The sequence below is a fragment of the Tachysurus fulvidraco genome, chromosome 18, assembly GCF_022655615.1.
Source record: "Tachysurus fulvidraco isolate hzauxx_2018 chromosome 18, HZAU_PFXX_2.0, whole genome shotgun sequence".
Classification (NCBI taxonomy): domain Eukaryota; kingdom Metazoa; phylum Chordata; class Actinopteri; order Siluriformes; family Bagridae; genus Tachysurus; species Tachysurus fulvidraco.
In genome coordinates this window covers 5,855,687-5,869,724 of record NC_062535.1, presented here as the reverse complement: position 1 = coordinate 5,869,724, position 14,038 = coordinate 5,855,687, and positions in this window count along the sequence as shown.

Genomic DNA, 14,038 nt, shown 5'->3' with positions numbered 1-14,038 from the left:
AAAAAAGTGTGTGATAACGTAAGGTTGCACAAAAATTACGTTCTGACAGGGCTCAGAGCCGCGGAATCGTGTTTTCAGCACATGAGAAGCACGCTGGTACATGCGTGAGAGCATTCATTCAAAACACATGCTGCTGCCTAATATATCAATTGCAAAACACATGCTGCTGCCTAATATATCATGAATATGATGCTGCCACACACAAATCATCATTTATTCGAGCCTAAATCATGATTTTTATCAACAAATTGGTCTTTAATGTGAACTATCATATTTTGTATTACTTACCATAAAATAATGTAAAAAAGCTTTTTCCGAGATATCTGACATAAAAAAAGTGTCTTTTTATGTTTTAACATGCATGTACAAACATGCTTTCTGACGGTGCTAGAGAGCTGAGAGCTGCGGAATCGTGTTTTCAGCACATGAGAAGCACGCAAGGATTCACTCAAAACACATGCTGCTGCCTAATATATCATGAATATGATGCTGCGAAACATAAATCATCAGTTATTCGAGCCTAAATCATTATTTTATCAACAGATTGGTCTTATTGTGAACTGTCATATTTTGTATTACGTACCATGAAATAATGTAAAAAAAAGTGTGTGATAACGTAAGGTTGCACAAAAATTACGTTCTGACAGGGCTCAGAGCCGCGGAATCGTGTTTTCAGCACATGAGAAGCACGCTGGTACATGCGTGAGAGCATTCATTCAAAACACATGCTGCTGCCTAATATATCAATTGCAAAACACATGCTGCTGCCTAATATATCATGAATATGATGCTGCCACACACAAATCATCATTTATTCGAGCCTAAATCATGATTTTTATCAACAAATTGGTCTTTAATGTGAACTATCATATTTTGTATTACTTACCATAAAATAATGTAAAAAAGCTTTTTCCGAGATATCTGACATAAAAAAAGTGTCTTTTTATGTTTTAACATGCATGTACAAACATGCTTTCTGACGGTGCTAGAGAGCTGAGAGCTGCGGAATCGTGTTTTCAGCACATGAGAAGCACGCAAGGATTCACTCAAAACACATGCTGCTGCCTAATATATCATGAATATGATGCTGCGAAACATAAATCATCAGTTATTCGAGCCTAAATCATTATTTTATCAACAGATTGGTCTTATTGTGAACTGTCATATTTTGTATTACGTACCATGAAATAATGTAAAAAAAAGTGTGTGATAACGTAAGGTTGCACAAAAATTACGTTCTGACAGGGCTCAGAGCCGCGGAATCGTGTTTTCAGCACATGAGAAGCACGCTGGTACATGCGTGAGAGCATTCATTCAAAACACATGCTGCTGCCTAATATATCAATTGCAAAACACATGCTGCTGCCTAATATATCATGAATATGATGCTGCCACACACAAATCATCATTTATTCGAGCCTAAATCATGATTTTTATCAACAAATTGGTCTTTAATGTGAACTATCATATTTTGTATTACTTACCATAAAATAATGTAAAAAAGCTTTTTCCGAGATATCTGACATAAAAAAAAGTGTCTTTTTATGTTTTAACATGCATGTACAAACATGCTTTCTGACGGTGCTAGAGAGCTGAGAGCTGCGGAATCGTGTTTTCAGCACATGAGAAGCACGCAAGGATTCACTCAAAACACATGCTGCTGCCTAATATATCATGAATATGATGCTGCGAAACATAAATCATCAGTTATTCGAGCCTAAATCATTATTTTATCAACAGATTGGTCTTATTGTGAACTGTCATATTTTGTATTACGTACCATGAAATAATGTAAAAAAAAGTGTGTGATAACGTAAGGTTGCACAAAAATTACGTTCTGACAGGGCTCAGAGCCGCGGAATCGTGTTTTCAGCACATGAGAAGCACGCTGGTACATGCGTGAGAGCATTCATTCAAAACACATGCTGCTGCCTAATATATCAATTGCAAAACACATGCTGCTGCCTAATATATCATGAATATGATGCTGCCACACACAAATCATCATTTATTCGAGCCTAAATCATGATTTTTATCAACAAATTGGTCTTTAATGTGAACTATCATATTTTGTATTACTTACCATAAAATAATGTAAAAAAGCTTTTTCCGAGATATCTGACATAAAAAAAAGTGTCTTTTTATGTTTTAACATGCATGTACAAACATGCTTTCTGACGGTGCTAGAGAGCTGAGAGCTGCGGAATCGTGTTTTCAGCACATGAGAAGCACGCAAGGATTCACTCAAAACACATGCTGCTGCCTAATATATCATGAATATGATGCTGCGAAACATAAATCATCAGTTATTCGAGCCTAAATCATTATTTTATCAACAGATTGGTCTTATTGTGAACTGTCATATTTTGTATTACGTACCATGAAATAATGTAAAAAAAAGTGTGTGATAACGTAAGGTTGCACAAAAATTACGTTCTGACAGGGCTCAGAGCCGCGGAATCGTGTTTTCAGCACATGAGAAGCACGCTGGTACATGCGTGAGAGCATTCATTCAAAACACATGCTGCTGCCTAATATATCAATTGCAAAACACATGCTGCTGCCTAATATATCATGAATATGATGCTGCCACACACAAATCATCATTTATTCGAGCCTAAATCATGATTTTTATCAACAAATTGGTCTTTAATGTGAACTATCATATTTTGTATTACTTACCATAAAATAATGTAAAAAAGCTTTTTCCGAGATATCTGACATAAAAAAAAGTGTCTTTTTATGTTTTAACATGCATGTACAAACATGCTTTCTGACGGTGCTAGAGAGCTGAGAGCTGCGGAATCGTGTTTTCAGCACATGAGAAGCACGCAAGGATTCACTCAAAACACATGCTGCTGCCTAATATATCATGAATATGATGCTGCGAAACATAAATCATCAGTTATTCGAGCCTAAATCATTATTTTATCAACAGATTGGTCTTATTGTGAACTGTCATATTTTGTATTACGTACCATGAAATAATGTAAAAAAAAGTGTGTGATAACGTAAGGTTGCACAAAAATTACGTTCTGACAGGGCTCAGAGCCGCGGAATCGTGTTTTCAGCACATGAGAAGCACGCTGGTACATGCGTGAGAGCATTCATTCAAAACACATGCTGCTGCCTAATATATCAATTGCAAAACACATGCTGCTGCCTAATATATCATGAATATGATGCTGCCACACACAAATCATCATTTATTCGAGCCTAAATCATGATTTTTATCAACAAATTGGTCTTTAATGTGAACTATCATATTTTGTATTACTTACCATAAAATAATGTAAAAAAGCTTTTTCCGAGATATCTGACATAAAAAAAAGTGTCTTTATGTTTTAACATGCATGTACAAACATGCTTTCTGACGGTGCTAGAGGGCTGAGAGCTGCGGAATCGTGTTTTCAGCACATGAGAAGCACGCAAGGATTCACTCAAAACACATGCTGCTGCCTAATATATCATGAATATGATGCTGCGAAACATAAATCATCAGTTATTCGAGCCTAAATCATTATTTTATCAACAGATTGGTCTTATTGTGAACTGTCATATTTTGTATTACGTACCATGAAATAATGTAAAAAAAAGTGTGTGATAACGTAAGGTTGCACAAAAATTACGTTCTGACAGGGCTCAGAGCCGCGGAATCGTGTTTTCAGCACATGAGAAGCACGCTGGTACATGCGTGAGAGCATTCATTCAAAACACATGCTGCTGCCTAATATATCAATTGCAAAACACATGCTGCTGCCTAATATATCATGAATATGATGCTGCCACACACAAATCATCATTTATTCGAGCCTAAATCATGATTTTTATCAACAAATTGGTCTTTAATGTGAACTATCATATTTTGTATTACTTACCATAAAATAATGTAAAAAAGCTTTTTCCGAGATATCTGACATAAAAAAAAGTGTCTTTTTATGTTTTAACATGCATGTACAAACATGCTTTCTGACGGTGCTAGAGAGCTGAGAGCTGCGGAATCGTGTTTTCAGCACATGAGAAGCACGCAAGGATTCACTCAAAACACATGCTGCTGCCTAATATATCATGAATATGATGCTGCGAAACATAAATCATCAGTTATTCGAGCCTAAATCATTATTTTATCAACAGATTGGTCTTATTGTGAACTGTCATATTTTGTATTACGTACCATGAAATAATGTAAAAAAAAGTGTGTGATAACGTAAGGTTGCACAAAAATTACGTTCTGACAGGGCTCAGAGCCGCGGAATCGTGTTTTCAGCACATGAGAAGCACGCTGGTACATGCGTGAGAGCATTCATTCAAAACACATGCTGCTGCCTAATATATCAATTGCAAAACACATGCTGCTGCCTAATATATCATGAATATGATGCTGCCACACACAAATCATCATTTATTCGAGCCTAAATCATGATTTTTATCAACAAATTGGTCTTTAATGTGAACTATCATATTTTGTATTACTTACCATAAAATAATGTAAAAAAGCTTTTTCCGAGATATCTGACATAAAAAAAGTGTCTTTTTATGTTTTAACATGCATGTACAAACATGCTTTCTGACGGTGCTAGAGAGCTGAGAGCTGCGGAATCGTGTTTTCAGCACATGAGAAGCACGCAAGGATTCACTCAAAACACATGCTGCTGCCTAATATATCATGAATATGATGCTGCGAAACATAAATCATCAGTTATTCGAGCCTAAATCATTATTTTATCAACAGATTGGTCTTATTGTGAACTGTCATATTTTGTATTACGTACCATGAAATAATGTAAAAAAAAGTGTGTGATAACGTAAGGTTGCACAAAAATTACGTTCTGACAGGGCTCAGAGCCGCGGAATCGTGTTTTCAGCACATGAGAAGCACGCTGGTACATGCGTGAGAGCATTCATTCAAAACACATGCTGCTGCCTAATATATCAATTGCAAAACACATGCTGCTGCCTAATATATCATGAATATGATGCTGCCACACACAAATCATCATTTATTCGAGCCTAAATCATGATTTTTATCAACAAATTGGTCTTTAATGTGAACTATCATATTTTGTATTACTTACCATAAAATAATGTAAAAAAGCTTTTTCCGAGATATCTGACATAAAAAAAGTGTCTTTATGTTTTAACATGCATGTACAAACATGCTTTCTGACGGTGCTAGAGAGCTGAGAGCTGCGGAATCGTGTTTTCAGCACATGAGAAGCACGCAAGGATTCACTCAAAACACATGCTGCTGCCTAATATATCATGAATATGATGCTGCGAAACATAAATCATCAGTTATTCGAGCCTAAATCATTATTTTATCAACAGATTGGTCTTATTGTGAACTGTCATATTTTGTATTACGTACCATGAAATAATGTAAAAAAAAGTGTGTGATAACGTAAGGTTGCACAAAAATTACGTTCTGACAGGGCTCAGAGCCGCGGAATCGTGTTTTCAGCACATGAGAAGCACGCTGGTACATGCGTGAGAGCATTCATTCAAAACACATGCTGCTGCCTAATATATCAATTGCAAAACACATGCTGCTGCCTAATATATCATGAATATGATGCTGCCACACACAAATCATCATTTATTCGAGCCTAAATCATGATTTTTATCAACAAATTGGTCTTTAATGTGAACTATCATATTTTGTATTACTTACCATAAAATAATGTAAAAAAGCTTTTTCCGAGATATCTGACATAAAAAAAGTGTCTTTTTATGTTTTAACATGCATGTACAAACATGCTTTCTGACGGTGCTAGAGAGCTGAGAGCTGCGGAATCGTGTTTTCAGCACATGAGAAGCACGCAAGGATTCACTCAAAACACATGCTGCTGCCTAATATATCATGAATATGATGCTGCGAAACATAAATCATCAGTTATTCGAGCCTAAATCATTATTTTATCAACAGATTGGTCTTATTGTGAACTGTCATATTTTGTATTACGTACCATGAAATAATGTAAAAAAAAGTGTGTGATAACGTAAGGTTGCACAAAAATTACGTTCTGACAGGGCTCAGAGCCGCGGAATCGTGTTTTCAGCACATGAGAAGCACGCTGGTACATGCGTGAGAGCATTCATTCAAAACACATGCTGCTGCCTAATATATCAATTGCAAAACACATGCTGCTGCCTAATATATCATGAATATGATGCTGCCACACACAAATCATCATTTATTCGAGCCTAAATCATGATTTTTATCAACAAATTGGTCTTTAATGTGAACTATCATATTTTGTATTACTTACCATAAAATAATGTAAAAAAGCTTTTTCCGAGATATCTGACATAAAAAAAGTGTCCTTTTATGTTTTAACATGCATGTACAAACATGCTTTCTGACGGTGCTAGAGAGCTGAGAGCTGCGGAATCGTGTTTTCAGCACATGAGAAGCACGCAAGGATTCACTCAAAACACATGCTGCTGCCTAATATATCATGAATATGATGCTGCGAAACATAAATCATCAGTTATTCGAGCCTAAATCATTATTTTATCAACAGATTGGTCTTATTGTGAACTGTCATATTTTGTATTACGTACCATGAAATAATGTAAAAAAAAGTGTGCGATAACGTAAGGTTGCACAAAAATTACGTTCTGACAGGGCTCAGAGCCGCGGAATCGTGTTTTCAGCACATGAGAAGCACGCTGGTACATGCGTGAGAGCATTCATTCAAAACACATGCTGCTGCCTAATATATCAATTGCAAAACACATGCTGCTGCCTAATATATCATGAATATGATGCTGCCACACACAAATCATCATTTATTCGAGCCTAAATCATGATTTTTATCAACAAATTGGTCTTTAATGTGAACTATCATATTTTGTATTACTTACCATAAAATAATGTAAAAAAGCTTTTTCCGAGATATCTGACATAAAAAAAGTGTCTTTTTATGTTTTAACATGCATGTACAAACATGCTTTCTGACGGTGCTAGAGAGCTGAGAGCTGCGGAATCGTGTTTTCAGCACATGAGAAGCACGCAAGGATTCACTCAAAACACATGCTGCTGCCTAATATATCATGAATATGATGCTGCGAAACATAAATCATCAGTTATTCGAGCCTAAATCATTATTTTATCAACAGATTGGTCTTATTGTGAACTGTCATATTTTGTATTACGTACCATGAAATAATGTAAAAAAAAGTGTGTGATAACGTAAGGTTGCACAAAAATTACGTTCTGACAGGGCTCAGAGCCGCGGAATCGTGTTTTCAGCACATGAGAAGCACGCTGGTACATGCGTGAGAGCATTCATTCAAAACACATGCTGCTGCCTAATATATCAATTGCAAAACACATGCTGCTGCCTAATATATCATGAATATGATGCTGCCACACACAAATCATCATTTATTCGAGCCTAAATCATGATTTTTATCAACAAATTGGTCTTTAATGTGAACTATCATATTTTGTATTACTTACCATAAAATAATGTAAAAAAGCTTTTTCCGAGATATCTGACATAAAAAAAAGTGTCTTTTTATGTTTTAACATGCATGTACAAACATGCTTTCTGACGGTGCTAGAGAGCTGAGAGCTGCGGAATCGTGTTTTCAGCACATGAGAAGCACGCAAGGATTCACTCAAAACACATGCTGCTGCCTAATATATCATGAATATGATGCTGCGAAACATAAATCATCAGTTATTCGAGCCTAAATCATTATTTTATCAACAGATTGGTCTTATTGTGAACTGTCATATTTTGTATTACGTACCATGAAATAATGTAAAAAAAAGTGTGTGATAACGTAAGGTTGCACAAAAATTACGTTCTGACAGGGCTCAGAGCCGCGGAATCGTGTTTTCAGCACATGAGAAGCACGCTGGTACATGCGTGAGAGCATTCATTCAAAACACATGCTGCTGCCTAATATATCAATTGCAAAACACATGCTGCTGCCTAATATATCATGAATATGATGCTGCCACACACAAATCATCATTTATTCGAGCCTAAATCATGATTTTTATCAACAAATTGGTCTTTAATGTGAACTATCATATTTTGTATTACTTACCATAAAATAATGTAAAAAAGCTTTTTCCGAGATATCTGACATAAAAAAAAGTGTCTTTATGTTTTAACATGCATGTACAAACATGCTTTCTGACGGTGCTAGAGGGCTGAGAGCTGCGGAATCGTGTTTTCAGCACATGAGAAGCACGCAAGGATTCACTCAAAACACATGCTGCTGCCTAATATATCATGAATATGATGCTGCGAAACATAAATCATCAGTTATTCGAGCCTAAATCATTATTTTATCAACAGATTGGTCTTATTGTGAACTGTCATATTTTGTATTACGTACCATGAAATAATGTAAAAAAAAGTGTGTGATAACGTAAGGTTGCACAAAAATTACGTTCTGACAGGGCTCAGAGCCGCGGAATCGTGTTTTCAGCACATGAGAAGCACGCTGGTACATGCGTGAGAGCATTCATTCAAAACACATGCTGCTGCCTAATATATCAATTGCAAAACACATGCTGCTGCCTAATATATCATGAATATGATGCTGCCACACACAAATCATCATTTATTCGAGCCTAAATCATGATTTTTATCAACAAATTGGTCTTTAATGTGAACTATCATATTTTGTATTACTTACCATAAAATAATGTAAAAAAGCTTTTTCCGAGATATCTGACATAAAAAAAAGTGTCTTTTTATGTTTTAACATGCATGTACAAACATGCTTTCTGACGGTGCTAGAGAGCTGAGAGCTGCGGAATCGTGTTTTCAGCACATGAGAAGCACGCAAGGATTCACTCAAAACACATGCTGCTGCCTAATATATCATGAATATGATGCTGCGAAACATAAATCATCAGTTATTCGAGCCTAAATCATTATTTTATCAACAGATTGGTCTTATTGTGAACTGTCATATTTTGTATTACGTACCATGAAATAATGTAAAAAAAAGTGTGTGATAACGTAAGGTTGCACAAAAATTACGTTCTGACAGGGCTCAGAGCCGCGGAATCGTGTTTTCAGCACATGAGAAGCACGCTGGTACATGCGTGAGAGCATTCATTCAAAACACATGCTGCTGCCTAATATATCAATTGCAAAACACATGCTGCTGCCTAATATATCATGAATATGATGCTGCCACACACAAATCATCATTTATTCGAGCCTAAATCATGATTTTTATCAACAAATTGGTCTTTAATGTGAACTATCATATTTTGTATTACTTACCATAAAATAATGTAAAAAAGCTTTTTCCGAGATATCTGACATAAAAAAAGTGTCTTTTTATGTTTTAACATGCATGTACAAACATGCTTTCTGACGGTGCTAGAGAGCTGAGAGCTGCGGAATCGTGTTTTCAGCACATGAGAAGCACGCAAGGATTCACTCAAAACACATGCTGCTGCCTAATATATCATGAATATGATGCTGCGAAACATAAATCATCAGTTATTCGAGCCTAAATCATTATTTTATCAACAGATTGGTCTTATTGTGAACTGTCATATTTTGTATTACGTACCATGAAATAATGTAAAAAAAAGTGTGTGATAACGTAAGGTTGCACAAAAATTACGTTCTGACAGGGCTCAGAGCCGCGGAATCGTGTTTTCAGCACATGAGAAGCACGCTGGTACATGCGTGAGAGCATTCATTCAAAACACATGCTGCTGCCTAATATATCAATTGCAAAACACATGCTGCTGCCTAATATATCATGAATATGATGCTGCCACACACAAATCATCATTTATTCGAGCCTAAATCATGATTTTTATCAACAAATTGGTCTTTAATGTGAACTATCATATTTTGTATTACTTACCATAAAATAATGTAAAAAAGCTTTTTCCGAGATATCTGACATAAAAAAAAGTGTCTTTTTATGTTTTAACATGCATGTACAAACATGCTTTCTGACGGTGCTAGAGAGCTGAGAGCTGCGGAATCGTGTTTTCAGCACATGAGAAGCACGCAAGGATTCACTCAAAACACATGCTGCTGCCTAATATATCATGAATATGATGCTGCGAAACATAAATCATCAGTTATTCGAGCCTAAATCATTATTTTATCAACAGATTGGTCTTATTGTGAACTGTCATATTTTGTATTACGTACCATGAAATAATGTAAAAAAAAGTGTGTGATAACGTAAGGTTGCACAAAAATTACGTTCTGACAGGGCTCAGAGCCGCGGAATCGTGTTTTCAGCACATGAGAAGCACGCTGGTACATGCGTGAGAGCATTCATTCAAAACACATGCTGCTGCCTAATATATCAATTGCAAAACACATGCTGCTGCCTAATATATCATGAATATGATGCTGCCACACACAAATCATCATTTATTCGAGCCTAAATCATGATTTTTATCAACAAATTGGTCTTTAATGTGAACTATCATATTTTGTATTACTTACCATAAAATAATGTAAAAAAGCTTTTTCCGAGATATCTGACATAAAAAAAGTGTCCTTTTTATGTTTTAACATGCATGTACAAACATGCTTTCTGACGGTGCTAGAGAGCTGAGAGCTGCGGAATCGTGTTTTCAGCACATGAGAAGCACGCAAGGATTCACTCAAAACACATGCTGCTGCCTAATATATCATGAATATGATGCTGCGAAACATAAATCATCAGTTATTCGAGCCTAAATCATTATTTTATCAACAGATTGGTCTTATTGTGAACTGTCATATTTTGTATTACGTACCATGAAATAATGTAAAAAAAAGTGTGTGATAACGTAAGGTTGCACAAAAATTACGTTCTGACAGGGCTCAGAGCCGCGGAATCGTGTTTTCAGCACATGAGAAGCACGCTGGTACATGCGTGAGAGCATTCATTCAAAACACATGCTGCTGCCTAATATATCAATTGCAAAACACATGCTGCTGCCTAATATATCATGAATATGATGCTGCCACACACAAATCATCATTTATTCGAGCCTAAATCATGATTTTTATCAACAAATTGGTCTTTAATGTGAACTATCATATTTTGTATTACTTACCATAAAATAATGTAAAAAAGCTTTTTCCGAGATATCTGACATAAAAAAAGTGTCTTTTTATGTTTTAACATGCATGTACAAACATGCTTTCTGACGGTGCTAGAGAGCTGAGAGCTGCGGAATCGTGTTTTCAGCACATGAGAAGCACGCAAGGATTCACTCAAAACACATGCTGCTGCCTAATATATCATGAATATGATGCTGCGAAACATAAATCATCAGTTATTCGAGCCTAAATCATTATTTTATCAACAGATTGGTCTTATTGTGAACTATCATATTTTGTATTACTTACCATGAAATAATGTAAAAAAAAAGGGTGTGCTAATGTAAGGTTGCACAAAAATTACGTTCTGACAGGGCTCAGAGCCGCGGAATCGTGTTTTCAGCACATGAGAAGCACGCTGGTACATGCGTGAGAGCATTCATTCAAAACACATGCTGCTGCCTAATATATCAATTGCAAAACACATGCTGCTGCCTAATATATCAATTGCAAAACACATGCTGCTGCCTAATATATCATGAATATGATGCTGCCACACACAAATCATCATTTATTCAAGCCTTAATCATTATTCTTATCAACATATTGGTCTTCAATGTGAACTATCATATCAAGCTTTAACCTTTACACAGATTCACTGGTGTCTGCTGCCCTCTTTTGGATGTTAGCACATCTACAGAGAGATTCCCCTTTCAAGTCTATGTGGAAAAAAACACCCCTTTGAGCTTCCATACTGGGAATTCTGGAATTCTGATCGCTTACAAAATAGATAGCACACCTCTCCTCAATGAGCCGGTCGATTTGACACCTCATTTATGGGTCTAGGACAAAAGCTGCGGGACAAGTTACGCGCCGAAAAAGTGTCCGGAAGAAGATGCAGAATAATAATAACTAGAACGGTACATTTCCTAAAGAAAATGTGAATATGCTTGCACGTGATGTCAGTTCTCTTCATCGTGCTGAGTGTTTTGATATATGACATGTCTTTGTATTTGCAGACTAGTTTCTCTATTTCACTTTAAACTAATGTTTTTCAAGAACAGCAACGGCTCTTTTAAGAGCCACCCATTAATTAAAATTAAGCGCATTTTTTCTTTGTCTCCTCACATTACATAATTTTTTTTTTGACATGATATGACACGTATATCACAAAAAATGATAAGAATGACTTTAATATAATAAAGCTTGGGTACTATTAGACGCGCCATTCTTCACATTAGTGAATTAATACATAAAACTGCAAAGGCCTCCTCGTCTTCCTGGATGGCTTAGTGGATAGCGAATCCGTTTAGCTTGCAGAGATTCGGTTTTCGAATCCACCGTTGGATAGGTTTTTTTTTTCGAAAACTTTATTATAAAGGTTCATCAGTTGACATTAGTTACCACATTACTTAACATGAACTAATAATGAACTGCACTTCTACAGCATTTATTCATTTTGTTCATGTTCATTTCAACATGTACTAATACATTATTAACACCATGTTATTGAACACCGTTCCACCTGTGGAACACTACCGCTAGGGGCTGAAGCTGCATAATTTCAATGTAACTTTTAAGCATTAAATCCTCTAAAAACACGAAAAAACTTATGTTTCTAGTAAAGTTTATACTCTCAATATTTTTTTAAGCCCACGCACAAAGCATAATATGATTCATAGCCGTCATACTCTTAGAATTTTTTTTTTTGGAGAAAACTGACCTAGGTGGCGCTAGACCAGTTTTTCCTTACCTTTAGACGCATCCCTTTCTTCACTGGGGTAATATATTCCAAAACAAATATTCCACAAAAATCCACACAGGTCCAAGGGACTGAAATCTGTAAGCCTTTTAATCCAAAACGTCGCGCCGCAAATATTCCGAAAAATTGGAAACAGTGGTGCGCCACCATCTTTGTTTCGGCTCTAACTTCTCATTGGGGTATTCAAAAATTCTAAATTACGTCATATTTATAGCACAGGGCGTAACGAATCAAACAAGCCCTCACTTGAGCCAATCGGTGCTTGTATTGCAGAGATAGACGGCTGAGAAGCCAATGAGGTCAGACATCATTTTTGGGAACCCTCCCTTGACTGACAATTACTCCTTCCAATAGCAATGAAATTGGCCGGGACCTATACAGCTCTTTAGCCAATAAGGAGACGATTCCAATGGTATGCCACGACCCGCCTCTCTAATGCTGGCTTCTGCGCGAAAATCGTGCGCGATGGGTTTATTGCGCAATCCTCGACCTTTTCACACTCTCACAGCTCAGGGTGTCAGGTTACAGGCCTCTTTACACAACAGAATAGTAGAGAGAGATAGGCTGTGCTTGTTTTTGGCCATTTAAACTGAGCATGCAGTCTTTTAATTCAAAGTTATACAGTAAACAAGTAAACAAGAAACACATGACCGGATGGACATGTCCATAGAAAAATAGTTTTATTGAAGCCATTTTTGGGTCTTTTGACTTGATTTTTTTTTTTTGGTGAAAGCCAAGACATGTGTTACCTAACATGTTCCAGAGAAATAAGATAAATTAAAAACCTCAGGCGAAAATCAAATTCTATTCTATTCTATTTTCCATTCTAGCCTCTGTAACTTTGTGTCAGTAAGGCCTAGAATCAATCTGACACTAGAGAATCACTTCTTTCCAATGAGACCAGGCTCACCCCTGTGTGTTACAGTATGTGGGAGCTGTATCACTTTTTGTTTTGTATACAATTTCGTCCGATCGTTCGTGTGCATGAACAGGTTAACATTACTTAATATACTGTGAACTAACATGAACAAAGAATAAACTATATTTTAACAAAGATTACTACATGCAATAATTTATTACTCATGGTCAGTAAATGTTAGTTAATACATTACATTTGAACTAATGATCCTTATTGTAACGTGATTATATTTTTTCCCAGTAAAATCACTGATTGATGCTTTAGTTCAAGATCTTCATGGCGCTTGTTTCAGGAAAAGATAAATGGATTTTCAGG